At 45.7% G+C, this 26177-nt stretch overlaps 3 long non-coding RNA genes across 3 annotated transcripts; 2 read left to right on the top strand and 1 right to left on the bottom strand.

Moving 5' to 3' along the window:
- Nucleotides 1–3095: 3095 nt before the first annotated feature.
- LOC146204605 (uncharacterized) lies at nucleotides 3096–9302 on the top strand. The gene is made up of 3 exons (XR_014702835.1): nucleotides 3096–3390; nucleotides 8592–9063; nucleotides 9138–9302. It is a non-coding gene; the product is annotated as an uncharacterized LOC146204605 (long non-coding RNA).
- Nucleotides 9303–13410: 4108 nt separating this feature from the next.
- On the top strand, nucleotides 13411–19431 carry LOC146204606 (uncharacterized). Its single transcript, XR_014702836.1, has 3 exons — nucleotides 13411–13549; nucleotides 18749–19220; nucleotides 19295–19431. It is a non-coding gene; the product is annotated as an uncharacterized LOC146204606 (long non-coding RNA).
- Nucleotides 19048–22492, bottom strand: LOC146204607 (uncharacterized). Its single transcript, XR_014702837.1, has 4 exons — nucleotides 22346–22492; nucleotides 22105–22249; nucleotides 19360–19497; nucleotides 19048–19187 (listed from the first exon to the last, which is right to left on the bottom strand). It is a non-coding gene; the product is annotated as an uncharacterized LOC146204607 (long non-coding RNA).
- Between the last annotated feature and the right edge of the window lie 3685 nt (nucleotides 22493–26177).

The following is a 26177-nucleotide window of genomic DNA, read 5'->3' on the forward strand; positions in this document are numbered from 1 at the left end:
CTGAAAACGCACACTTTTCCTTACTTCCTTACCCTATCCCTCTACCATCCTTCCTTCGCCACTTCTGCCAGTACCATTTGCCCTGAACCCTTTGCTCCTTCCCTCCACATCCTGTCCCTCTACCTGGCGGACCTTCCCCCGTGGAGGCTAGAGGACTTGAAAACCTGGGAAGACTGCATGGAAGACCCTGCTGCACTCGGAAGACCCGGCCGTGCAGACTATCGCCACCGGCCGGGCTGCTAGTGTTATAAGCCTGAGGGACATAACCACTTCAGTTGCAGTGCGGTCGTGCGGGGACCCAGGGGCCTGCTCGCCCTGAATTTCTACGTATAATAAAGATCTTTCAGTCTGTCTGTACGCTTTTATGATAGGTATACATGTGCGTTTTCATCGGTTGCATCAAATACTAAACAAAAAGCAGTCACGAGACGCCACCCTCAGTCCCTTGCACCTGAGAGGCATGTAAACCGAGAAACCTTAGTTGCACTCATGGCTTCTTGATACTCAATACCACCAGTACTGGTGTCACGGTCACCCAATTACATCTAAATCACTCTTGTACTCAATCGAAGAACTGCGGCAGCGTGGAATCGCCCTTGTCATAAATTTTTATTGTCTGCGCATGGAGTTTGGTGCCCATGAGACGCCAGACTGCTACACCGATCGCGGGATCTTACTACTTCCTAAGAGCCAAAAAAAAAAAAAAAAAAAAAAAAAAGAAAAGCGTCTGGCGACGCTTAAAACAAGAAATTTTCTCAATCTGGATAACCTTAGCTAGTGGCACCCAGAAAAAATTTTGAGAAGTAAAATATGTCGGGATAGGGCTCAACTTACAAATGGGTATATAAACATGTCCATAAATCCAAGATAGAGGCTTATATGCCACTTAAAACTTCCAAACCTAAGCTTTTGTCTTTCACTCGCAGCGCCCCAAAACTTATTTTCTAAATAACAACTCTGTCAAACTTGCTACTACCTACAAGTACCTTGGAGTTCATCTGCAATCTGACTTAACATGGCACAACCACATTGATATAACTTTAGCATCCGCCAACCGCTCACTCGGCCTTCTAAAGCACAACCTCAGACAGGCTCCCCCCACCTGAAGAAGCTAGCCTTCCTCACGCTCATTCGTCCGAAGATTGAATATGCATCAGCCATCTGGAATCCTGAACAAGCCTATCTCATAGCAAACATTGAGTCCTTGCAGAACCGTGCTGCGCGTTTTATTTATTCTGACTACTCATATTGTCGTGTAAACAGCGACGAATATACTACCAGTGTAACTGCCCATAAAAATCGCGCCGAATTAGAAGACTTGTCTTTCCGCCGCAAGCTATCACGGCTAGCATTTTCCCATAAACTGTATCACCATACATCGCTCCACCACGATTTTTTCCTATCACCACCAGCCTTCTTTCCACGGCTCGACCATCCGCACAAAGTTAAGCGCATCGCGTGTCGTTCATCTCCATTTGCAAAGTCATTCATACCTCGCACTATCATAGAGTGGAACAATCTACCAGCACACATAGCCATTGAATCCAACGCCTCCATATTACACGATCTCATCCGCAGCGACGCTGGCATTTGAACTGTACTTTTTTTTTTGTCGGTATGTACACACTATAGTACATTCATTTCTGTTATGCCTTATTGTTTTCTAAAACCTATACTTTGTATTCTATTGCTTTCTATAACCTGTTTCTTAATTCTGTAGTGCTTAATTATTTTCCCATGCTATATTTAGCCTGTTTATTGCTCATTTGCTGTTTATAATGTTCCTGTTATTTTTTTTTTTTTTTTAACACGGAACCCCCCTATGTAATACCCTCGAAAGAGGGCCTTTATGGGTATGTTGAATAAAATAAAAAAAGAAAAAGAAACAGAACAATTTTCGGAGACCCTATTGTTAAGCTCAAACACCAAGTTTCAGCTAGGTTTAATCCGAATGGCTGAACATGCCGCCCAAGTTCAAGGACTCCAGTCCACCGTCTAGGCAGATAAGCGGACGCCTATCCTGCATATGTTGGATAAAAAGGTTTTACCGCCAACACGGCCTTTATGATTTCTTTTAGAGGCTGTAATCGTGGGTGAGGGACACGACGGTGCCAGTCACAGCTCTGCGCTAAGGCCACTTTCACAACAGGCTACTTATTTCATTCTTACTAATTTTTAGAGGCGGTAATGAATGTCGGTGAAGCTTCACTGCAGACTTAAGTTGTCCTTGATTCTGGTAAATTATTTTTTCTAGAATTTTATATTTTGGGTCTTCCTTCGTTCATGCTAGAGAAAAACGCTAAATGTTTTCCTTTGAAATGCCATAATTTTGCTTGCAAATGAATTCAATATTCTGGCACTGGTAATAATCTCCTCATGACAACTAGGGACTTCATAAACTAAATGGCAGCGTTCTGATGCGTGTAAAGTGGCCGATAAAAAAGAAAGCAGTATTTGATGCCCTCGCTGTTACTTGTGAAAGCGGCTTTTCACAAACGCCATGTGCATTTGGTTCTGTTCCCCTTTCTCCTTCATAAAAGCGCAGCTTTAGTTGGAAATAGCGTTTCATGATTTAGTATACGGCAGAAGCACAATTCTGGGCAGACAACTTAAATCGCTCGACGGTGTTTCTTGCGAAATACAATACAAATAAAATGGTTACACACTTTCTTGAGGACTTTGCATATGCGCACCTGGTGGCCAAAGTAAGATAAGCAGTTCTGAAATACACAATTAAATGTCTTTTCTAGCAAGGCTAAAGCTGTTCTTTACAGGTCCTTAAAAAGACACCTTCGGCACCTTTTTTGCATCACTCTATGCCGGGGTTGTGTTTTGTTTACCTCTTTTTGGGCATTTCGTTATTTTTTATTTTTTTTTTTTTTTTGCTTTCTTACAACGAAATTACAGGTCCTCTTGTTAGTTCTTTCCGGCTTGCCTAAAATCAACATAAAATATGCTTTGATTTCTTCTTTGTGCTACGGGCCTTCACTGCCGTTGAAATTCCCACAACGCTACTTGTCGCCCGCCGGGGTGGCGCAGTGGTTACGGCGCTCGACTACTGTTCCCAAGGACGCGGGATCGAATCCCGGCCTCGGCGGCCGCTTTTCGATGGAGGCGAAAAGCAAGGCGCCCGTGTGCTGTGCGATGTCAGTGCACGTTAAAGAACCCCAGGTGGTCGAAATTTCCGGAGTCCTCCACTACGGCGTCTCTCATAGCCTGAGTTGCTTTGGGACGTTAAACCCCACAAACCAACCAACCAACTTGTCCGACCAGTCGATCATTGCAAACACTCCTCTCGCCGCCTCTATAAAACCCACATAGGTCGTGCTGGGCTGGAAGTCTGCGCGTGGAATGTATTTTCTTCCTCTTAAGAAGACCAGGAAATGCTTTGTAAGTTTCATAGCCTGAAGAGTGGGAGTTAAGGAGTAATAATTAACTACTCCCCCCCCCCCCCCCCTCCTTTGTAATACGTTCCTCCTTTTATTAGTGCCCCGCTGCCGTAGTGCAGTAGTTAAGGTGCCCGACTACTGTGGCGGTGAACTCGGGTTGATCGCCGTCGGCAGCGTTTTTATGGAGCCAAAGCGAAAAGGCATCCCTGCGTTGTGAGATGTCAGTGCATGTTGATCAACGCCAAGTGGTCGAAATTGCCGGAGTGCGCCACTACGGCGTCTCTTATAGCCTGTGTCGCTTTGGGACGTTACACCGTAAAAGCGAAACCAAAGCAAACCTTTTATTAGCTTCCTGCAGAATGTATTAAGATGTTCCATACGCCTGCCGTGATAGAAAAGTCACGTGGAAAAATCACAATGGCCCGCTCTTTAACACACCGTAGGCTTTCAACGGCTGCTCGCCGCTCTTCATGTCTGCAAATATTCGTTGGTGGCATCGCCCGAACCACGAGAACTCGAGAAGATCACACGTACAGTCGTCCTGATTTTTAGTAATATAGTGCGAGCGTCGACCAAACTGCTGGCCAGCGCCTTACAACGGCGATAGGCGGGCAACACGGCCAGAGTTTGAGCACGCGCACGAAGGTAGAGCTTCGTCTGCTAGGTTGTTCCGATCGCGAGGCGACACGCCCTGCCATATCTGTTCGCAAAAAAAAAAAAAAAAAAAAAAAAAAAAAAAAAAACAGAAAAGAAATGTCAGCCAGTAGAGCACACGTATTGTATTTTTTGTTTGACCTCTTTTAATCATGTTCCACCTAACAATCAAAAGATTCGCATTCGAGGAAAATCTTCGGGTGCTGGTGTATTTGCTAATATTTTTTTCTTTATTTTAACTCCGTTTCGCCAGCATGGCCAGCCGTAATAGAAATAAGAAAGAGGAAAGTCACAGCTGTCACACTTATTCTTGCGTACCTGCTATGTTTCCGTCAGGTTTTCGCGAAAAGATTTTGTGGCAGGGCGAGTGCTCTCGTGATCGGGAAGAGCTTAGCAGACGATGCTATCTCTGGACGTGCTGCACGCTTTTCGAGATTATAAGGCGCTGACCAGCAGTTTGGTCGACACTCCCGCTATATTATTAAAATTCATGACGGTTGTACATGAAAATATACTTATTTGCATGGTATCCTAACCACGCCACACTCAGTATCACTAGCCCACTCGATATACCTGCACAAGGTTCCTTGTAAGTTGCTTTAGCTACTGTTCTGCACGGCGAACTATATTGCGTCTCACACGACGTACCACATTCGATAAAAAAGGGCCACCTCCAGTGCACATACAGTTGCCTGATATTTGATAAGATAGAACGTGCATGACTTATCCACGCAAAGAGTGGTTCACATCGCAGGGAAAAATCTAAAAATACATTTCAGAAAGACGTCCAGTAACCGTTTTGTTCCAATAGTGCTGTGCCGCCTAGAAAAAAATAACCTCTTTTTGCTTCTAAACCTGTTCCCCAGAGTGCAAACCACCACCGGCCTCAGATGAGGCATAATGGCGAAAGCCTTTAAAGTCTCCTACTGTCCGCGTTCTGTCCGTCACACTACAGCTGTCCATGATATGACGTACATGATGAAGTCATAAGAAAAATAAAAATCTGTTTCCACAGGAATCGAACCTCCTAGCATCGGATCCCCAGCCGAGCGCTTGAACTAACTACGCCCCGCCGGGATCGTGAAACGAATATCATAGTGTGAGCATGATTGTATTGATTACAATGACTCAGCAATTAGCGATAATGGCAATGATGACAGCAGCGATGATAATGACGGTGCATTAGTTATAAATGATATACAGATAAATGAACAAACTTGATGCTGCCTTTCAGCGGCAACGCTAAGGCTTCCGCATTTCTGCAGCGTAGATTCACCAGTGCTGTCGGAACTTGTACTTGTACTTGTATACCCATATCCATTTCCAAGCATTTATGCCGCTATCTGTGGATTAATATTTTATTCCGTAAAATTGCAGTATATATACGTCCAACCGCACTGCGAATAACGATGCATATAAATGTGATGAGCCTCAAGCGCAAAGAACTGAGAAGCGATATATTTTTTTACAATATTTGCATAACTGTAAACCAAGCCTAAATGTTTCTTATTACTCCTTACCCTGAAAGCACTTGAATCTCCTTCGCTTTCACACAACTATTAATGAATCCTAATCAATCTTATTAGATTCGTATGCACGTACCCAGACGAGGTTTAGTCACATGAGATACTAAGTTGTTTGGTGCACCGCACGCGTAAACACTGCGATGTGACGTGTGATGCTCATATGAGATCCCAATTTTCACGCGTTATATGGATTGAGTTCACGGCAAGCAAATACACGTATACGAATGCAACACAGCAGGTTTGAGAACATGTCGGTGTGTCGTGATAGGTGTGACTAGAAAACGGGGCGGAGGTCCGGCTGTGGGAGCCAACCTTCATAAGCATAATGGAAAGAAGATTGTATGAGAGAAATAACGTGCGATGAATAGGTTGATCTGTCTTATGTGTCAAGATAGCCATTGCAGTTCTGACAAAGGGAAAGTACGCGCCTGTTAATGACGTGGTGTGTAACGCATCGTGCGGGCGAGAAGGCCCTGCGCTAGGAAGGGAATTTCGCTTCTTGAATTGAGGCCAGCAGTAGGCGGCACAAAGAAACAGCTGTTCACGCTACAGCCTTTCGAGAAACGTGAAGAGCCAGTAAAAATTGTCATTCCCTTTGCTAAAGATCTTCCCTAGTCAATGTTGCATACCGAAACTTACTTCAACGTGTTCAGTGAAAGACAATGGAGAGGAACATTCTGGAAGGAAAGGAGCAATTGCGACCAAACAACTGGCGCATGGATGGCCGCATCACCGCCGTTATAATTATGCGTTGCAAGATTAGCACCGTGGAAAATTCTGTTATTCGTACTTATAAAGCTTGCCAGAAAAGAAAAAGAAAAGCGGAAAGAGAAAAAAACGCGCGCTAGAGCCACACGAAGCATTCGTGCACTTCGTAGATCCCAAGTCTTCTATCGGATGGTTATAGGCAGCAAAGATGTACTGCTATGGTCTCGTCGTTGCCATGCTTTGCAGAAATAGCTGGCACTAACGCGTAACGACACATGAATGGGCAGCGTCTTCCTGCAGCCCAAAACACGCGATGCAGTTGGTGCCGCCAGAACAGTCACGTGATCACAAGGAAGATTAAGCATCCCGATGTTTGTGCCGAAGGAGAGAAGGACGACTCTCCAAGCAAGGGGCTCTTTGAAAAGCGGACAGTCGACAAGAAAGGACGTAGCGTCTAAGTGGTTAACTATTAAAATTGAAAAGAAAAATCTTGTTATGAACAGACGCGTACCAATAAACATTTGATTCCGGTAGTGCAGTGCTCCGCTCGAAGAAAATTTGTTTTCTGCTCAGCTGTTCCTAAGTATGCAAGCACCGCCGGCCTCCGACAAAGTATTAAGACGAATTACTTTAAAGGCTCATACTGTCAGCGATCGCCCGGTAACACTAAAGCTGTAAATCAAATGACGTCATGATGAAGTCATCAGAAAAATAAAATCCTGTCTCCAACCGAAATTAACACCTAGCCTTGGATCTCCAGCCGAGTGTTTTAACTACTGCGCTACGCGAGATCGTGATACGCATATCATACAGTGAGGATGACAGTAACGATGACAATGACGGTGCATTTAGTTGATAATGATAATGAGATAAATGGACAAACTTCATGCTGCCTTTCAGCAGCAACGCTAAGGCTTCCGCATTTCTGCAGTGTAGATTCACCAGTGTTCTCGAAATATTTACTTGTACCTATCCTTTTTCAAGCATAAATGCCTCTGCCTGTAGAATAATACTTTATTCCGTAAAATCCCAGTATATATAGGTCCAACCGCAATGCGAATAATGATTCATAAATGTGATGAGCCGCAATCACAAAAAACAGAAAGAAGTGGTTTAGTGACTATTTAAAATACTAAATGGCCACAAGAATTACTCAGAAACACAGCCCTTGACGATATCTGCAGAACTGTTAACCAAGCCTACATGTTTCTTATTAATCCTTAGCCTGAAAGTACTTGAGTTTCTTCTATTTCAGGCAACTGTTAACGAATCGTAATCAATCAATTAACATGTATATGCACGTACCCAGACGGGAGGTTTAGTCGCAGTGCATACTAAGTTCTTTGATGCACCGCACAATAACACTGCGATGTGACGCTTGTTCCTCATATGAGATTTAAATTTTCACACATTACATAGAATGAGTTAATGGCAAGGAAGTGCATGTAGTCTAATGGAGACATATATAGATTTCAACTGTGGCTAATAACTTTGCTTAAAGCTGAGTGCAGGGTATAATCGATAAGAGCATAAGGCGTAATTCTCTCAGACGAAACTCGACGACTGAAGCGTTGTCACAGCTAGGAGCCCAAGTTCAGAGGCATATTTCAAATGCGCATCCTCTACAGACCAGATAATACACAACCAACTCGATCGCAAAAATCGTGCAGGATCCTTCCAACCATATTCTGCATTCACGCATTCCTTAATCGCGAACCGACAGACTGACAAATAAAGTATATACTGTCACTGCAAAGTCCAGATTTCAATATTCGTCCCGCAGCGCCCGGCTTGCACATAATATTAAGATACCTCACAATATATATAAAAACACTTCGAATGCCCCTCATGTATTGAGCAATGTACCATTCTATATTGTCTTGAAATATTTTCAAATCGCCTGTCATTGGAGATTTATACGCGATGGCGTGCTCTCTTTATTTTGCATTTTTTGGCGCTGTTAATCCCAAATAGCCTCCTAATTGTTAGTATATTTTTTATTTCTGCTCCCTTTTTTATCTCTTTAAAGCAGCAATTGTCAATAATCAAATAATTTCCTATCCCACCCCATGGAAAGGAAGGGGGAAATGTTTCTTTTCCATTAGGTTGCATTCTGAGCTGATTTAGATCCGTAGTCTTCACAGCGCTTTAAGAGGTGCTGCGACACTGGTCCACTTCACAGTTTACAGTGTCCGAAAATAAACCTCCCGTCTGGTGGCTCCGCCCTAGAGACCACGCGAGAACCATATCACTGAAGAAGAAGAGCACTGCGTGAGCCCTTGTATGTCTCGTGTCTTTCCGTCGTCTTCTTCAGCGCCAGCAGGTCAGGCACGTGCCCTCGAGCGGATCTGTTCAAAGACTGTTCTCTGCAGGAAATGCTCCGGTTATTTCCTTGCTACAAATTGAACCGAGGCAAGCCAGGCGAAGAGCGACGGCCCTTTTGCAGATTCTACACTTCAAGTGGAACGCCTACCACTGCTATCCCAAAGCAAAGAAACGCCTTCGTGGAACAGCTTGCCTGGGACGAGATGGGTCGGCGAATTCAGCAAGGGCCATGTATCCCTCTAGCACAACCGGCGCACCCGTCCAGTCCAAGGTTACCACTGCAGTCCAGCCTCTCAGCGGTGGCACAGGCAAGTTTCAGAGTGACATCAATCATTCCGGTACAACCTATCTCTGCGGCGGCTTCGACTCCTTCAAGGATGGCAGGCTCCAGCAGTAGCAGCGCTTCCACAGCCATCATCCATTTTCACCTGGGGAAGAAGACGCCGCAGGAGAAAATGTTGGTACGCAATTGGAACGTGTATGTTTCCCATGCATACTCTGTGATGTACATAATTGATTCTACGGTCAACTGCAGGGAACGAATGGGCTGACAGCTGACGTGGGCGCCAGTGGGAGGCGACTGACGGCCGTAATACTAACCAAGGCTTCGGATCCAGATCGTGCGCCAAAGGGAGGCCCTTCCACTGGCAATCCTTGCACAGCCTTCATCCACTCGCAGTCTTCGTAGGATTTGACTGCACCACCTCAGACAGCGACAATGGCAGCGATGCCATGAAACTGCGAAAAGGGGATATGCAAGTTTTTGGATTTTGCCCAGCCTGGGATGATTTCTAGTTAGCGTGCAAATTAAAATGCTAAAATAAATGCGTTTTGAGCAAATTTTTTGTCGGTTCAAAGTATTCACGAGCACCGTGTAACGCATGCCGGAAGCTCACATCAGTACGCCATCTACATCAACGTACCCCACCCGCCAGCCCGAACACTCATAGACTAAGATTTTGGTAACCACGAGCGGCGCGTTCTGGACTTTGATCCACAATCTCAGTTCGCCAGAAGTCACACGCATGGGCTGTGAAGCGTTTAGAAAAACTAATAGACTAATTGGTGTGTGTGTGTGTGTGTGTGTGTGTGTGTGTGTGTGTGTGTGTGTGTGTGTGTGTGTGTGTGTGTGTGTGTGTGTGTGTGTGTGTGTGTGTGTGTGTGTGTGTGTGTGTGTGTGTGTGTGTGTGTGTGTGTGTGTGTGTGTGTGTGTGTGTGTGTGTGTGTGTGTGTGTGTGTGTGTGTGTGTGTGTGTGTGTGTGTGTGTGTGTGTGTGTGTGTGTGTGTGTGTGTGTGTGTGTGTGTGTGTGTGTGTGTGTGTGTGTGTGTGTGTGTGTGTGTGTGTGTGTGTGTGTGTGTGTGTGTGTGTGTGTGTGTGTGTGTGTGTGTGTGTGTGTGTGTGTGTGTGTGTGTGTGTGTGTGTGTGTGTGTGTGTGTGTGTGTGTGTGTGTGTGTGTGTGTGTGTGTGTGTGTGTGTGTGTGTGTGTGTGTGTGTGTGTGTGTGTGTGTGTGTGTGTGTGTGTGTGTGTGTGTGTGTGTGTGTGTGTGTGTGTGTGTGTGTGTGTGTGTGTGTGTGTGTGTGTGTGTGTGTGTGTGTGTGTGTGTGTGTGTGTGTGTGTGTGTGTGTGTGTGTGTGTGTGTGTGTGTGTGTGTGTGTGTGTGTGTGTGTGTGTGTGTGTGTGTGTGTGTGTGTGTGTGTGTGTGGGGGGCAAGGGCTTCCATAACGTGCCCAGGGAAGACATTCCACAGCACCACTCGTTTTGTTTGAACTTCTCGAGCTCGGAAATAGCTCAATCGTTTATCTTCTGCTAGTCTATATTGCCCTGCCGAAACGTGAATGGAGATGGAGCGGTTGGAGCCTCTATTGCCGACGGGATGTATTCTGCATGTTCGCTCAAAAGAACACAAGACTCAGGTTTGGTTTGGTTTGGGTTTGGTTTGAGGGGTTTAACGTCGCAAAACTCAGGCTATGATGAGACACCGCTAGACGCAGGTTGCGGCGCAGAAGTAGAACCTAATGGGTATAAAATTCACTTCCTACTGTAAGGGCTACTATACTCCTAGACTATACTCTAAATTTACATTCCTCTCTTCACATGCCTACCCTAACATTTTGTAAATAGTTTCTTCCTTGATCGCCGGAACGAAGACACAGCAGTGAAGATGCAATCCACTCTGCTTTCGGAGTTATTATACACAGATAATGGTGTGTTGTAAAGGATACCGGCTAACGACCCAATCCTTCTCTCCATCCCTCAGACGTACATCGAGAACTGCTTATCAGGCCGTTCCCGAAAAATATGCATCCATCCTAGGATGACCAGCGCCGCATAGTCCGTGCAAAGGGTCTCCGCTGATTTTATGGTGGTTAGTCGGACGGCGTATGGGTAGACGTTGCATGCACGGGTGATGAATCGACCGCAGACGTGGTGGATTCCTCCCCAGCCCCTCTCATCACATTACCGCTCTCCCCAGGCACCTCCCCAGAAGCTGCAGAGGTAGCCGCCATTCCAATAGCCATAACCTGCACGTAGGCCCCGTACATTTTAGCTTATTCAAAAACAGTGATTCTACATTTTCTACGAGGTCTAGTCCATGTCCTTGCTTTTAGTCTACTGGACTCGCCCGATGCACCCCCGCCCCGTCATGTGGCGCTGATATGGGTGCATGCACACTCTGGGAATCCCGGACAGGACGCTAATCCGGGATTCATGAAGGAGCGCATCCACTAGTTCAGCGGGCTTACGCAGCTCGACGCACCCTCGCGGCAGTTGTACCAACCCACTCCCTAGGCAATACACACGCAATACTATGACGCAGAATGCGAACACACTCTCTTCCTTCACTCCTTACCCAATTCCACTACCATCCCTCCTTCCCCACTTATGCCAGTACCCTTTGCCCTGAACCCTTTGCTCCTTCCTTCCACATCCGCTCCCTCTACCTGGTGGACCCTGCCCCGTGGGGCCTAGAAGACTTGAAAAAATGGGAGGACTGGGAGACCCTGATGCGCTCGGAAGACCCGGCCGTGCAGACTATCGCCACCGGCCGGGCTGCCAGTTTTATGAACCTCAGGGACATAACCAATTCAGTTGCAGTGGGCTCGTGCTGGGACCCAGGGGCCTGCGCGCCCTGAATTCCTACGTATAATAAAGGTTTTTCTGTCTGTCTGTACGCTTTTATGATAAGTATTCATGCGCGTTTTCATCGGTTGCATCAAATACTCCACAAAAAGCAGTCACGAGACGCCACCCTCAGTCCCTTGCACCTGAGAGGCATGTAAACCGAGAATCCTTAGTTGCACTCATGGCTACTTGATACTCAATACCACCAGTACTGGTGTCACAGACACCCAATTGTATCAAAATCACTGTTGTACTCACTGGAAGAACTGCGGCAGCATGGAATGGCTCTTGTCATAATTTTTCATTGTCTGCGCGTGGAGCTGGGTGCCCATGAGACGCCACACCGCTACACCGGTCACGTGTTGTTTCTACTTCCTAAGAGCCAAAAAACGTCCGGGAACGCCTAAAACAAGAAATTTTCCCAATCTGCACAACCTTAGCTAGTGATAACGGGAAAAATTGTGAGACGTAAAATATGTCGGGATAGGGCTCAACTTACATATGGTATATAAACGTGTCCATAAATCCAAGATGCAGATCAAGAAGCAGAAACGGAAGAATTTTCGGAGACCCTATTGTTAAGCTCAAACATCAAGTTTCAGCTAGGTTTAATCCGAATGGCTGAACATGCCATGCCGCCCAAGTTCAAGGACTCCAGTCCACCGTCTAGGCAGATAGGCGGACTCCTATCCTGTATATGTTGGATAAAAAGGTTTTACCGCCAACACGGCCTTTATGATTTCTTTTAGAGGTTGCAATCGTAGGCGAGGCACACGACGGTGCCAGTCACAGCTCTGCGCTAAGGCCAATTTCACAACAGGCTACTTATTTTATTCTTATTAATTTTTGGTGGCGGTCATGAATGTTGGTGAAGCTTCACTGCAGACTTAAGTTGTCCTTGATTCTGGTAAAATATTTTCTCTAGAAATTTATATTTTGGGTCTTCCTTCGTTCATACTAGAGAAAAGCGCTAAATGATTTCCTTCGCAATGCCATACTTTTGCTTGCAAATGAATTCACTATTCTGGCACTGGTAAGAACCTCCTCATGACAACTAGGGACTACATAAAATGTAATAAACCCCGAACTAAATGGCTGCGTTCTCATGCGTCAGAGTTCGCCGATAAAAAAGAAAGCAGTATTTGACGCCCTCGCTGTTACTTGTGAAAGCGGCTTTTCACAAACGCCATGTGCATTTGGTTCTGTTCCCCTTTTCTCCTTCATAACAGCGCAGCTTTAGTTGGAAATAGCGTTTCATGATTTAGTATACGGCAGAAGCACAATTCTGGGCAGACACCTTAAATCGCTTGACGGTGTTTCTTGCGACATACAATACAAATAAAATGGTTACACACTTTTTTGAGGACTTTGCATACGCGCACCTGGTGGCCAAAGTAAGATAAGTAGTTTTGAAATACACAATTAAATGACTTTTCTAGCACGACTAAAGCTGTTCTTTACAGGTCCTTAAAAAGACACCTTCGGCACCTTTTTTGCATCACTCTATGCCGGGGTTGTGTTTGTTTACCTCTTTTTGGGCATTTCGTTATTTTTTTTTTTTGCTTTCTTACAACGAAATCACAGGTCCTCTTGTTAGTTCTTTCCGGCTTGCCTAAAATCAACACAAAAATATGCTTTGGTTTCTTCTTTGTGCTACGGGCCTTCACTGCCGTAGAAATTCCAACAACGCTACTTGTCCGACCAGTCGATCATTGCAAACACTCCTCTCGCCGCCTCTATAAAGCCCACATAGGTCGTGCTGGGCTGGAAGTCTGCGCGTGGAATGTCTTTTCTTCCTCTTAAGAACACCAGGAAATGCATTGTAAGTTTCATAGCCTCAAGAGTAGGAGTTAAGGAGTAATAATTAACTACTCACCCCCCCCCCCCCCCTCCTTTGTAATACGTTCCTCCTTTTATTAGTGCCCCGCTGCCGTAGTGCAGTAGTTAAGGTGCCCGACTACTGTGGCTGTGAACTCGGGTTGATCGCCGGCGGCAGCGTTTTTATGGAGCCAAAGCGAAAAGGCATCCCTGCGTTGTGAGATGTCAGTGCATGTTGATCAACGCCAAGTGGTCGAAATTGCCGGAGTGCGCCACTACGGCGTCTCTTATAGCCTGTGTCGCTTTGGGACGTTACACCGTAAAAGCGAAACCAAAGCAAACTTTTTATTAGCTTCCTGCAGAATGTATTAAGATGTTCCACGCCTGCCGTGATAGAAAAGTCACGTGGAAAATCACAATGGCCCGCTCTTTAACACACCGTAGGCTTTCAACGACTGTTCGCAGCTCTTTCATGTCTGCAAATATTCGTTGGTGGCATCGCCTGAACAACGAGAACTCGAGAAGATCACACGTACAGTAGTCCTGATTTTTAATAATATAGTGCGAGCGTCGACCAAACTGCTGGCCAGCGACTTACAACGGCGATAGGCGGGCAACACGGCCAGAGTTTGAGCACGCGCACGAAGGTAGAGCGTCGTCTGCTAGGTTGTTCCGATCGCGAGGCGACACGCCCTGCCATATCTGTTCGCAAAAAAAAAAAAATTCAACAGAAAACAAATGTCGGCCAGTAGAGCACACGTATTTTTTGTTACCTCTTTTATCATGTTCCCACCTAACAGAGGGCTGCTCAAATCAGAAGGTTCGCATTCGAGGAAAATCTTTTCGGGTGCTGGTGTATTTGCTTAATATTTTTTTCTTTATTTTAACGCCGTTTCGCCAGCATGGCCAGCCGTAATAGAAATAAGAAAGAGGAAAGTCACAGCTGTCACACCTTATTCTTGCGTACCTGCTCTGTTTTCCGTCGGGTTTTCGCGAATAGATTTTGTTGCAGGGCGTGTGCTCTCGTGATCGGAAGAGCTTAGCAGACGATGCTATCTCAGGACGTGCTGCACGCTTATCGAGATTATAAGGCGCTGACCAGCAGTTTGGGCGACACTCGCGCTATATTATTAGAATTCATGACGGTTGTACATCAAAATATAGATATTTGCATTGTATCCTGCCCACGCCCCACTCAGTGTCCCTAGCCACTCAGATATACCTGCACAAGCTTCCTTGTAAAGTTGCTTTAGCTACTGTTTCTGCACGGCGAACTATATTGCGTCTCACACGACGTACCACATTCGATAAAAAAGGGCCACCTCCAGTGCACATCCAGTTGCCTGAAATTTGATAAGATAGAACGTGCATGACTTATCCACTCAAAAGAGTGGTTCACATCGCAAGGAAAAATTTTAAAAATACATTTCAGACAGACGTCCAGTAACCGTTTTATTCCAATAGTGCTGTGCTCGGCCTAGAAAAAAATAAATAACAACCTCTTTTTGCTTCTAGACTTGTTCCCCAGAGTGCAAACCACCACCGGCCTCAGATGAGGCATAATGGCGAAAGCCTTTAAAGTCTCCTACTGTCCGCGTTCTGTCCGGTCACACTACAGCTGTCCATGATATGACGTCATGATGAAGTCATAAGAAAAATAAAAATCCTGTTTCCACAGGGAATCGAACCTCCTAGCATCGGATCCCCAGCCGAGCGCTTGAACTAACTACGCCCCGCCGGGATTTTGAAACGAATATCATAGAGTGAGCATGATTGTACTGATTACAATGACTCAGCAATTAGCGATAATGGCAATGATGACAGCAGCGATGAAAATGACGGTGCATTTAGTTGATAATGATAATCAGATAAATGAACAATCTTGATGCTGCCTTTCAGCGGCAACGCTAAGGCTTCCGCATTTCTGCAGCGTAGATTCACCAGTGCTGTCGGAATTTGTACTTGTATACCCATATCCATTTCCAAGCATTTATGCCGCTATCTGTAGATTAATATTTTATTCCGTAAAATTGCAGTATATATACGTCCAACCGCACTGCGAATAACGATGCATAATTGTGATGTGCCTCAAGTGCGAAGAACTGAGAAGTGATATATATTTGCATAACTGTACACCAAGCCTAAATGTTTCTTATTCCTCCTTACCCTGAAAGCACTTGAATCTCCTTCACTTTCACACAACTATTTATGAATCCTAATCAATCTATTAGATTCGCATGCACGTACCCAGACGAGGTTTAGTCACGTGAGATACTAAGTTGTTTGTGCACCGCACGCGCAAACACTGCGATGTGACGTGTGATGCTCATATGAGATTCCAATTTTCACGCGTTATATAGATTGAGTTCGCGGCAAGCAGATACACGTATACAAATGCAACACTGCAGGTTTGAGAACAATGTCGGTGTGTCGTGATAGGTGTGACTAGAAAACGGGGCGGAGGTCCGGCTGTGGGGAGCCAACCTTCATAAGCATAATGGAAAGAAGATTGTATGAGAGAAATAACGTGCGATGAATAGGTTGATCTGTCTTATGTGTCAAGATAGCCATTGCAGTTCTGACAAAGGGAAAGTACGCGCCTGTTAATGACGTGGTGTGTAACGCTTTGTGCGGGCGAGAAGGTCCTGCGCTAGGAAAGGAATTTTGCTTCTTGAATTGAGGTCAGCAGTAGGCGGCACAAAGAAACAGCTGCTCACGCTACAGCCTTTCGAGAAACGTGAAGAGCCAGTAAAAATTGTCATTTCCCTTTGCTAAAGATCTTCCCTAGTCAATGTTGCATACCGAAACTTACTTCAACGTGTTCAGTGAAAGACAATGGAGAGGAACATTCTGGAAGGAAAGGAGCAATTGCGACCAAACAACTGGCGCATGGATGGCCGCATCACCGCCGTTATGATCCTGCGTTGCAAGATTAGCACAGTGGAAAATTCTGTTATTCGTACTTATAAAGCTTGCCAGAAAAGAAAAAGAAAAGGGGAAAGAGAAAAAAACGCGCGCTAGAGCCACACGAAGCATTCGTGCACTTCGTAGAGCCCAAGTCTTCTATCGGATGGTTATAGGCAGCAAAGATGTACTGCTATGGTCTCGTCGTTGCCATGCTTTGCAGAAATGGCTGGCACTAACGTGTAACGACACATGAATGGGCAGCGTCTTCCTGCAGCCCAAAACACGCGATGCAGTTGGTGCCGCCAGAACAGTCACGTGATCACAAGGAAGGTTAAGCATCCCGATGTTTGTGCCGAAGGAGAGAAGGACGGCTTTCCAAGCAAGGGGCTCTCTGAAAAGCGGACAGTCGACAGGAAAGGACGTAGCGTTCTAAGTGGTTAACTATTAAAATTGAAAAGAAAAATCTTTTTATGAACAGACGCGTCCAATAAACATTTGATTCCGGTAGTGCAGTGCTCGGCCTCGAAGAAAAATTTGTTTTCTGCTCAGCTGTTCCTAAGTATGCAAGCCACCGCCGGCCTCCGACAAAGTATTAAGACGAATTACTTTAAAGGCTCATACTGTCAGCGATCGCCCGGTAACACTAAAGCTGTAAATCAAATGACGTCATGATGAAGTCATCAGAAAAATAAAAATCCTGTCTCCAACCGAAATTAACCACCTAGCCTTGGATCTCCAGCCGAGTGTTTTAACTACTGCGTTACGCCGAGATCGTGATACGCATATCATACAGTGAGGATGACAGTAACGATGACAATGACGGTGCATTTAGTTGATAATGATAATGAGATAAATGGACAAACTTCATGCTGCCTTTCAGCAGCAACGCTAAGGCTTCCGCATTTCTGCAGTGTAGATTCACCAGTGTTCTCGAAATATTTACTTGTACCTATCCTTTTTCAAGCATAAATGCCTCTGCCTGTAGAATAATACTTTATTCCGTAAAATCCCAGTATATATAGGTCCAACCGCAATGCGAATAATGATTCATAAATGTGATGAGCCGCAATCACAAAAAACAGAAAGAAGTGGTTTAGTGACTATTTAAAATACTAAATGGCCACAAGAATTACTCAGAAACACAGCCCTTGACGATATCTGCAGAACTGTTAACCAAGCCTACATGTTTCTTATTAATCCTTAGCCTGAAAGTACTTGAGTTTCTTCAATTTCAGGCAACTGTTAACGAATCGTAATCAATTAATTAACATGTATATGCACGTACCCAGACGGGAGGTTTAGTCGCAGTGCATACTAAGTTCTTTGATGCACCGCACAATAACACTGCGATGTGACGCTTGTTCCTCATATGAGATTTAAATTTTCACACATTACATAGAATGAGTTAATGGCAAGGAAGTGCATGTAGTCTAATGGAGACATATATAGATTTCAACTGTGGCTAATAACTTTGCTTAAAGCTGAGTGCAGGGTATAATCGATAAGAGCATAAGGCGTAATTCTCTCAGACGAAACTCGACGACTGAAGCGTTGTCACAGCTAGGAGCCCAAGTTCAGAGGCATATTTCAAATGCGCATCCTCTACAGACCAGATAATACACAACCAACTCGATCGCAAAAATCGTGCAGGATCCTTCCAACCATATTCTGCATTCACGCATTCCTTAATCGCGAACCGACAGACTGACAAATAAAGTATATACTGTCACTGCAAAGTCCAGATTTCAATATTCGTCCCGCAGCGCCCGGCTTGCACATAATATTAAGATACCTCACAATATATATAAAAACACTTCGAATGCCCCTCATGTATTGAGCAATGTACCATTCTATATTGTCTTGAAATATTTTCAAATCGCCTGTCATTGGAGATTTATACGCGATGGCGTGCTCTCTTTATTTTGCATTTTTTGGCGCTGTTAATCCCAAATAGCCTCCTAATTGTTAGTATATTTTTTTTATTTCTGCTCCCTTTTTTATCTCTTTAAAGCAGCAATTGACAATAATCAAATAATTTCCTATCCCACCCCATGAAAAGGAAGGGGGAAATGTTTCTTTTCCATTAGGTTGCATTCTGAGCTGATTTAGATCCGTAGTCTTCACAACGCTTTAAGAGGTGCTGCGACACTGGTCCACTTCACAGTTTACAGTGTCCGAAAATAAACCTCCCGTCTGGTGGCTCCGCCCTAGAGACCACGCGAGAACCATATCACTGAAGAAGAAGAGCACTGCGTGAGCCCTTGTATGTCTCGTGTCTTTCCGTCGTCTTCTTCAGCGCCAGCAGGTCAGGCACGTGCCCTCGAGCGGATCTGTTCGAAGACTGTTCTCTGCAGGAAATGCTCCGGTTATTTCCTTGCTACAAATTGAACCGAGGCAAGCCAGGCGAAGAGCGACGGTCCTTTTGCAGATCCTACACTTCAAGTGGAACGCCTACCACTGCTATCCCAAAGCAAAGAAACGCCTTCGTGGAACAGCTTGCCTGGGACGAGATGGGTCGGCGAATTCAGCAAGGGCCATGTATCCCTCTAGCACAACCGGCGCACCCGTCCAGTCCAAGGTTACCACTGCAGTCCAGCCTCTCAGCGGTGGCACAGGCAAGTTTCAGAGTGACATCAATCATTCCGGTACAACCTATCTCTGCGGCGGCTTCGACTCCTTCAAGGATGGCAGGCTCCAGCAGTAGCAGCGCTTCCACAGCCATCATCCATTTTCACCTGGGGAAGAAGACGCCGCAGGAGAAAATGTTGGTACGCAATTGGAACGTGTATGTTTCCCATGCATGCTCTGTGATGTACATAATTGATTCTACGGTCAACTGCAGGGAACGAATGGGCTGACAGCTGACGTGGGCGCCAGTGGGAGGCGACTGACGGCCGTAATACTAACCAAGGCTTCGGATCCAGATCGTGCGCCAAAGGGAGGCCCTTCCACTGGCAATCCTTGCACAGCCTTCATCCACTCGCAGTCTTCGTAGGATTTGACTGCACCACCTCAGCCAGCGACAATGGCAGCGATGCCATGAAACTGCGAAAAGAGGATATGCAAGTTTTTGGATTTTGCCCAGCCTGGGATGATTTCTAGTTAGCGTGCAAATTAAAATGCTAAAATAAATGTGTTTTGAGCAAAATTTTTGTCGGTTCAAAGTATTCACGAGCACCGTGTAACGAATGCCGGAAGCTCACATCAGTACGCCATCTACATCAACGTACCCCACCCGCCAGTCCGAACACTCATAGACTAAGATTTTGGTAACCACGAGCGGCGCGTTCTGGACTTTGATCCACAATCTCAGTTCGCCAGAAGTCACACGCATGGGCTGTGAAGCGTTTAGAAAAACTAATAGACTAATTGATGTGTGTGTGTGTGTGTGTGTGTGTGTGTGTGTGTGTGTGTGTGTGTGTGTGTGTGTGTGTGTGTGTGTGTGTGTGTGTGTGTGTGTGTGTGTGTGTGTGTGTGTGTGTGTGTGTGTGTGTGTGTGTGTGTGTGTGTGTGTGTGTGTGTGTGTGTGTGTGTGTGTGTGTGTGTGTGTGTGTGTGTGTGTGTGTGTGTGTGTGTGTGTGTGTGTGTGTGTGTGTGTGTGTGTGTGTGTGTGTGTGTGTGTGTGTGTGTGTGTGTGTGTGTGTGTGTGTGTGTGTGTGTGTGTGTGTGTGTGTGTGTGTGTGTGTGTGTGTGTGTGTGTGTGTGTGTGTGTGTGTGTGTGTGTGTGTGTGTGTGTGTGTGTGTGTGTGTGTGTGTGTGTGTGTGTGTGTGTGTGTGTGTGTGTGTGTGTGTGTGTGTGTGTGTGTGTGTGTGTGTGTGTGTGTGTGTGTGTGTGTGTGTGTGTGTGTGTGTGTGTGTGTGTGTGTGTGTGTGTGTGTGTGTGTGTGTGTGTGTGTGTGTGTGTGTGTGTGTGTGTGTGTGTGTGTGTGTGTGTGTGTGTGTGTGTGTGTGTGTGTGTGTGTGTGTGTGTGAGGGTGGCAAGGGCTTCCATAACGTGCCCAGGGAAGACATTCCACAGCACCACTCGTTTTGTTTGAACTTCTCGAGCTCGGAAATAGCTCAATCGTTTATCTTCTGCTAGTCTATATTGCCCTGCCAAAACGTGAATGGAGATGGAGCGGTTGGAGCCTCTATTGCCGACGGGATGTATTCTGCATGTTCGCTCAAAAGAACACAAGACTCAGGTTTGGTTTGGTTTGGGTTTGGTTTGAGGGGTTTAACGTCGCAAAACTCAGGCTATGATGAGACACCGCTAGACGCAGGTTGCGGCGCAGAAGTAGAACCTAATGGGTATAAAATTCACTTCCTACTGTAAGGGCTACTATACTCCTAGACTATACTCTAAATTTACATTCCTCTCTTCACATGCCTACCCTAACATTTTGTAAATAGTTTCTTCCTTGATCGCCGGAACGAAGACACAGCAGTGAAGATGCAATCCACTCTGCTTTCGGAGTTATTATACACAGATAATGGTGTGTTGTAAAGGATACCGGCTAACGACCCAATCCTTCTCTCCATCCCTCAGACGTACATCGAGAACTGCTTATCAGGCCGTTCCCGAAAAATATGCATCCATCCTAGGATGACCAGCGCCGCATAGTCCGTGCAAAGGGTCTCCGCTGATTTTATGGTGGTTAGTCGGACGGCGTATGGGTAGACGTTGCATGCACGGGTGATGAATCGACCGCAGACGTGGTGGATTCCTCCCCAGCCCCTCTCATCACATTACCGCTCTCCCCAGGCACCTCCCCAGAAGCTGCAGAGGTAGCCGCCATTCCAATAGCCATAACCTGCACGTAGGCCCCGTACATTTTAGCTTATTCAAAAACAGTGATTCTACATTTTCTACGAGGTCTAGTCCATGTCCTTGCTTTTAGTCTACTGGACTCGCCCGATGCACCCCCGCCCCGTCATGTGGCGCTGATATGGGTGCATGCACACTCTGGGAATCCCGGACAGGACGCTAATCCGGGATTCATGAAGGAGCGCATCCACTAGTTCAGCGGGCTTACGCAGCTCGACGCACCCTCGCGGCAGTTGTACCAACCCACTCCCTAGGCAATACACACGCAATACTATGACGCAGAATGCGAACACACTCTCTTCCTTCACTCCTTACCCAATTCCACTACCATCCCTCCTTCCCCACTTATGCCAGTACCCTTTGCCCTGAACCCTTTGCTCCTTCCTTCCACATCCGCTCCCTCTACCTGGTGGACCCTGCCCCGTGGGGCCTAGAAGACTTGAAAAAATGGGAGGACTGGGAGACCCTGATGCGCTCGGAAGACCCGGCCGTGCAGACTATCGCCACCGGCCGGGCTGCCAGTTTTATGAACCTCGGGGACATAACCACTTCAGTTGCAGTGGGCTCGTGCTGGGACCCAGGGGCCTGCGCGCCCTGAATTCCTACGTATAATAAAGGTTTTTCTGTCTGTCTGTACGCTTTTATGATAAGTATTCATGCGCGTTTTCATCGGTTGCATCAAATACTCCACAAAAAGCAGTCACGAGACGCCACCCTCAGTCCCTTGCACCTGAGAGGCATGTAAACCGAGAATCCTTAGTTGCACTCATGGCTACTTGATACTCAATACCACCAGTACTGGTGTCACAGACACCCAATTGTATCAAAATCACTGTTGTACTCACTGGAAGAACTGCGGCAGCATGGAATGGCTCTTGTCATAATTTTTCATTGTCTGCGCGTGGAGCTGGGTGCCCATGAGACGCCACACCGCTACACCGGTCACGTGTTGTTTCTACTTCCTAAGAGCCAAAAAACGTCCGGGAACGCCTAAAACAAGAAATTTTCCCAATCTGCACAACCTTAGCTAGTGATAACGGGAAAAATTGTGAGACGTAAAATATGTCGGGATAGGGCTCAACTTACATATGGTATATAAACGTGTCCATAAATCCAAGATGCAGATCAAGAAGCAGAAACGGAAGAATTTTCGGAGACCCTATTGTTAAGCTCAAACATCAAGTTTCAGCTAGGTTTAATCCGAATGGCTGAACATGCCATGCCGCCCAAGTTCAAGGACTCCAGTCCATCGTCTAGGCAGATAGGCGGACTCCTATCCTGTATATGTTGGATAAAAAGGTTTTACCGCCAACACGGCCTTTATGATTTCTTTTAGAGGTTGCAATCGTAGGCGAGGCACACGACGGTGCCAGTCACAGCTCTGCGCTAAGGCCAATTTCACAACAGGCTACTTATTTTATTCTTATTAATTTTTGGTGGCGGTCATGAATGTTGGTGAAGCTTCACTGCAGACTTAAGTTGTCCTTGATTCTGGTAAATTATTTTCTCTAGAAATTTATATTTTGGGTCTTCCTTCGTTCATACTAGAGAAAAGCGCTAAATGATTTCCTTCGCAATGTCATACTTTTGCTTGCAAATGAATTCACTATTCTGGCACTGGTAAGAACCTCCTCATGACAACTAGGGACTACATAAAATGTAATAAACCCCGAACTAAATGGCTGCGTTCTCATGCGTCAGAGTTCGCCGATAAAAAAGAAAGCAGTATTTGACGCCCTCGCTGTTACTTGTGAAAGCGGCTTTTCACAAACGCCATGTGCATTTGGTTCTGTTCCCCTTTTCTCCTTCATAACAGCGCAGCTTTAGTTGGAAATAGCGTTTCATGATTTAGTATACGGCAGAAGCACAATTCTGGGCAGACACCTTAAATCGCTTGACGGTGTTTCTTGCGACATACAATACAAATAAAATGGTTACACACTTTTTTGAGGACTTTGCATACGCGCACCTGGTGGCCAAAGTAAGATAAGTAGTTTTGAAATACACAATTAAATGACTTTTCTAGCACGACTAAAGCTGTTCTTTACAGGTCCTTAAAAAGACACCTTCGGCACCTTTTTTGCATCACTCTATGCCGGGGTTGTGTTTGTTTACCTCTTTTTGGGCATTTCGTTATTTTTTTTTTTTGCTTTCTTACAACGAAATCACAGGTCCTCTTGTTAGTTCTTTCCGGCTTGCCTAAAATCAACACAAAAATATGCTTTGATTTCTTCTTTGTGCTACGGGCCTTCACTGCCGTAGAAATTCCAACAACGCTACTTGTCCGACCAGTCGATCATTGCAAACACTCCTCTCGCCGCCTCTATAAAGCCCACATAGGTCGTGCTGGGCTGGAAGTCTGCGCGTGGAATGTCTTTTCTTCCTCTTAAGAACACCAGGAAATGCATTGTAAGTTTCATAGCCTCAAGAGTAGGAGTTAAGGAGTAATAATTAACTACTCACCCCCCCCCCCCCTCCTTTGTAATACGTTCCTCCTTTTATTAGTGCCCCGCTGCCGTAGTGCAGTAGTTAAGGTGCCCGACTACTGTGGCTGTGAACTCGGGTTGATCGCCGGCGGCAGCGTTTTTATGGAGCCAAAGCGAAAAGGCATCCCTGCGTTGTGAGATGTCAGTGCATGTTGATCAACGCCAAGTGGTCGAAATTGCCGGAGTGCGCCACTACGGCGTCTCTTATAGCCTGTGTCGCTTTGGGACGTTACACCGTAAAAGCGAAACCAAAGCAAACTTTTTATTAGCTTCCTGCAGAATGTATTAAGATGTTCCACGCCTGCCGTGATAGAAAAGTCACGTGGAAAATCACAATGGCCCGCTCTTTAACACACCGTAGGCTTTCAACGACTGTTCGCAGCTCTTTCATGTCTGCAAATATTCGTTGGTGGCATCGCCTGAACAACGAGAACTCGAGAAGATCACACGTACAGTAGTCCTGATTTTTAATAATATAGTGCGAGCGTCGACCAAACTGCTGGCCAGCGACTTACAACGGCGATAGGCGGGCAACACGGCCAGAGTTTGAGCACGGCACGAAGGTAGAGCGTCGTCTGCTAGGTTGTTCCGATCGCGAGGCGACACGCCCTGCCATATCTGTTCGCAAAAAAAAAAAATTCAACAGAAAACAAATGTCGGCCAGTAGAGCACACGTATTTTTTGTTACCTCTTTTATCATGTTCCCACCTAACAGAGGGCTGCTCAAATCAGAAGGTTCGCATTCGAGGAAAATCTTTTCGGGTGCTGGTGTATTTGCTTAATATTTTTTTCTTTATTTTAACGCCGTTTCGCCAGCATGGCCAGCCGTAATAGAAATAAGAAAGAGGAAAGTCACAGCTGTCACACCTTATTCTTGCGTACCTGCTCTGTTTTCCATCGGGTTTTCGCGAATAGATTTTGTGGCAGGGCGTGTGCTCTCGTGATCGGAAGAGCTTAGCAGACGATGCTATCTCAGGACGTGCTGCACGCTTATCGAGATTATAAGGCGCTGACCAGCAGTTTGGGCGACACTCGCGCTATATTATTAGAATTCATGACGGTTGTACATCAAAATATAGATATTTGCATTGTATCCTGCCCACGCCCCACTCAGTGTCCCTAGCCACTCAGATATACCTGCACAAGCTTCCTTGTAAAGTTGCTTTAGCTACTGTTTCTGCACGGCGAACTATATTGCGTCTCACACGACGTACCACATTCGATAAAAAAGGGCCACCTCCAGTGCACATCCAGTTGCCTGAAATTTGATAAGATAGAACGTGCATGACTTATCCACTCAAAAGAGTGGTTCACATCGCAAGGAAAAATTTTAAAAATACATTTCAGACAGACGTCCAGTAACCGTTTTATTCCAATAGTGCTGTGCTCGGCCTAGAAAAAAATAAATAACAACCTCTTTTTGCTTCTAGACTTGTTCCCCAGAGTGCAAACCACCACCGGCCTCAGATGAGGCATAATGGCGAAAGCCTTTAAAGTCTCCTACTGTCCGCGTTCTGTCCGGTCACACTACAGCTGTCCATGATATGACGTCATGATGAAGTCATAAGAAAAATAAAAATCCTGTTTCCACAGGGAATCGAACCTCCTAGCATCGGATCCCCAGCCGAGCGCTTGAACTAACTACGCCCCGCCGGGATTTTGAAACGAATATCATAGAGTGAGCATGATTGTACTGATTACAATGACTCAGCAATTAGCGATAATGGCAATGATGACAGCAGCGATGAAAATGACGGTGCATTTAGTTGATAATGATAATCAGATAAATGAACAATCTTGATGCTGCCTTTTAGCGGCAACGCTAAGGCTTCCGCATTTCTGCAGCGTAGATTCACCAGTGCTGTCGGAATTTGTACTTTCATACCCATATCCATTTCCAAGCATTTATGCCGCTATCTGTAGATTAATATTTTATTCCGTAAAATTGCAGTATATATACGTCCAACCGCACTGCGAATAACGATGCATAATTGTGATGTGCCTCAAGTGCGAAGAACTGAGAAGTGATATATATTTGCATAACTGTACACCAAGCCTAAATGTTTCTTATTCCTCCTTACCCTGAAAGCACTTGAATCTCCTTCACTTTCACACAACTATTTATGAATCCTAATCAATCTATTAGATTCGCATGCACGTACCCAGACGAGGTTTAGTCACGTGAGATACTAAGTTGTTTGGTGCACCGCACGCGCAAACACTGCGATGTGACGTGTGATGCTCATATGAGATTCCAATTTTCACGCGTTATATAGATTGAGTTCGCGGCAAGCAGATACACGTATACAAATGCAACACTGCAGGTTTGAGAACAATGTCGGTGTGTCGTGATAGGTGTGACTAGAAAACGGGGCGGAGGTCCGGCTGTGGGGAGCCAACCTTCATAAGCATAATGGAAAGAAGATTGTATG

Source organism: Amblyomma maculatum, chromosome 1 (genome assembly GCF_055883805.1).
Source record: "Amblyomma maculatum isolate TAMU_Amacu chromosome 1, ASM5588380v1, whole genome shotgun sequence".
NCBI lineage: Eukaryota > Metazoa > Arthropoda > Arachnida > Ixodida > Ixodidae > Amblyomma > Amblyomma maculatum.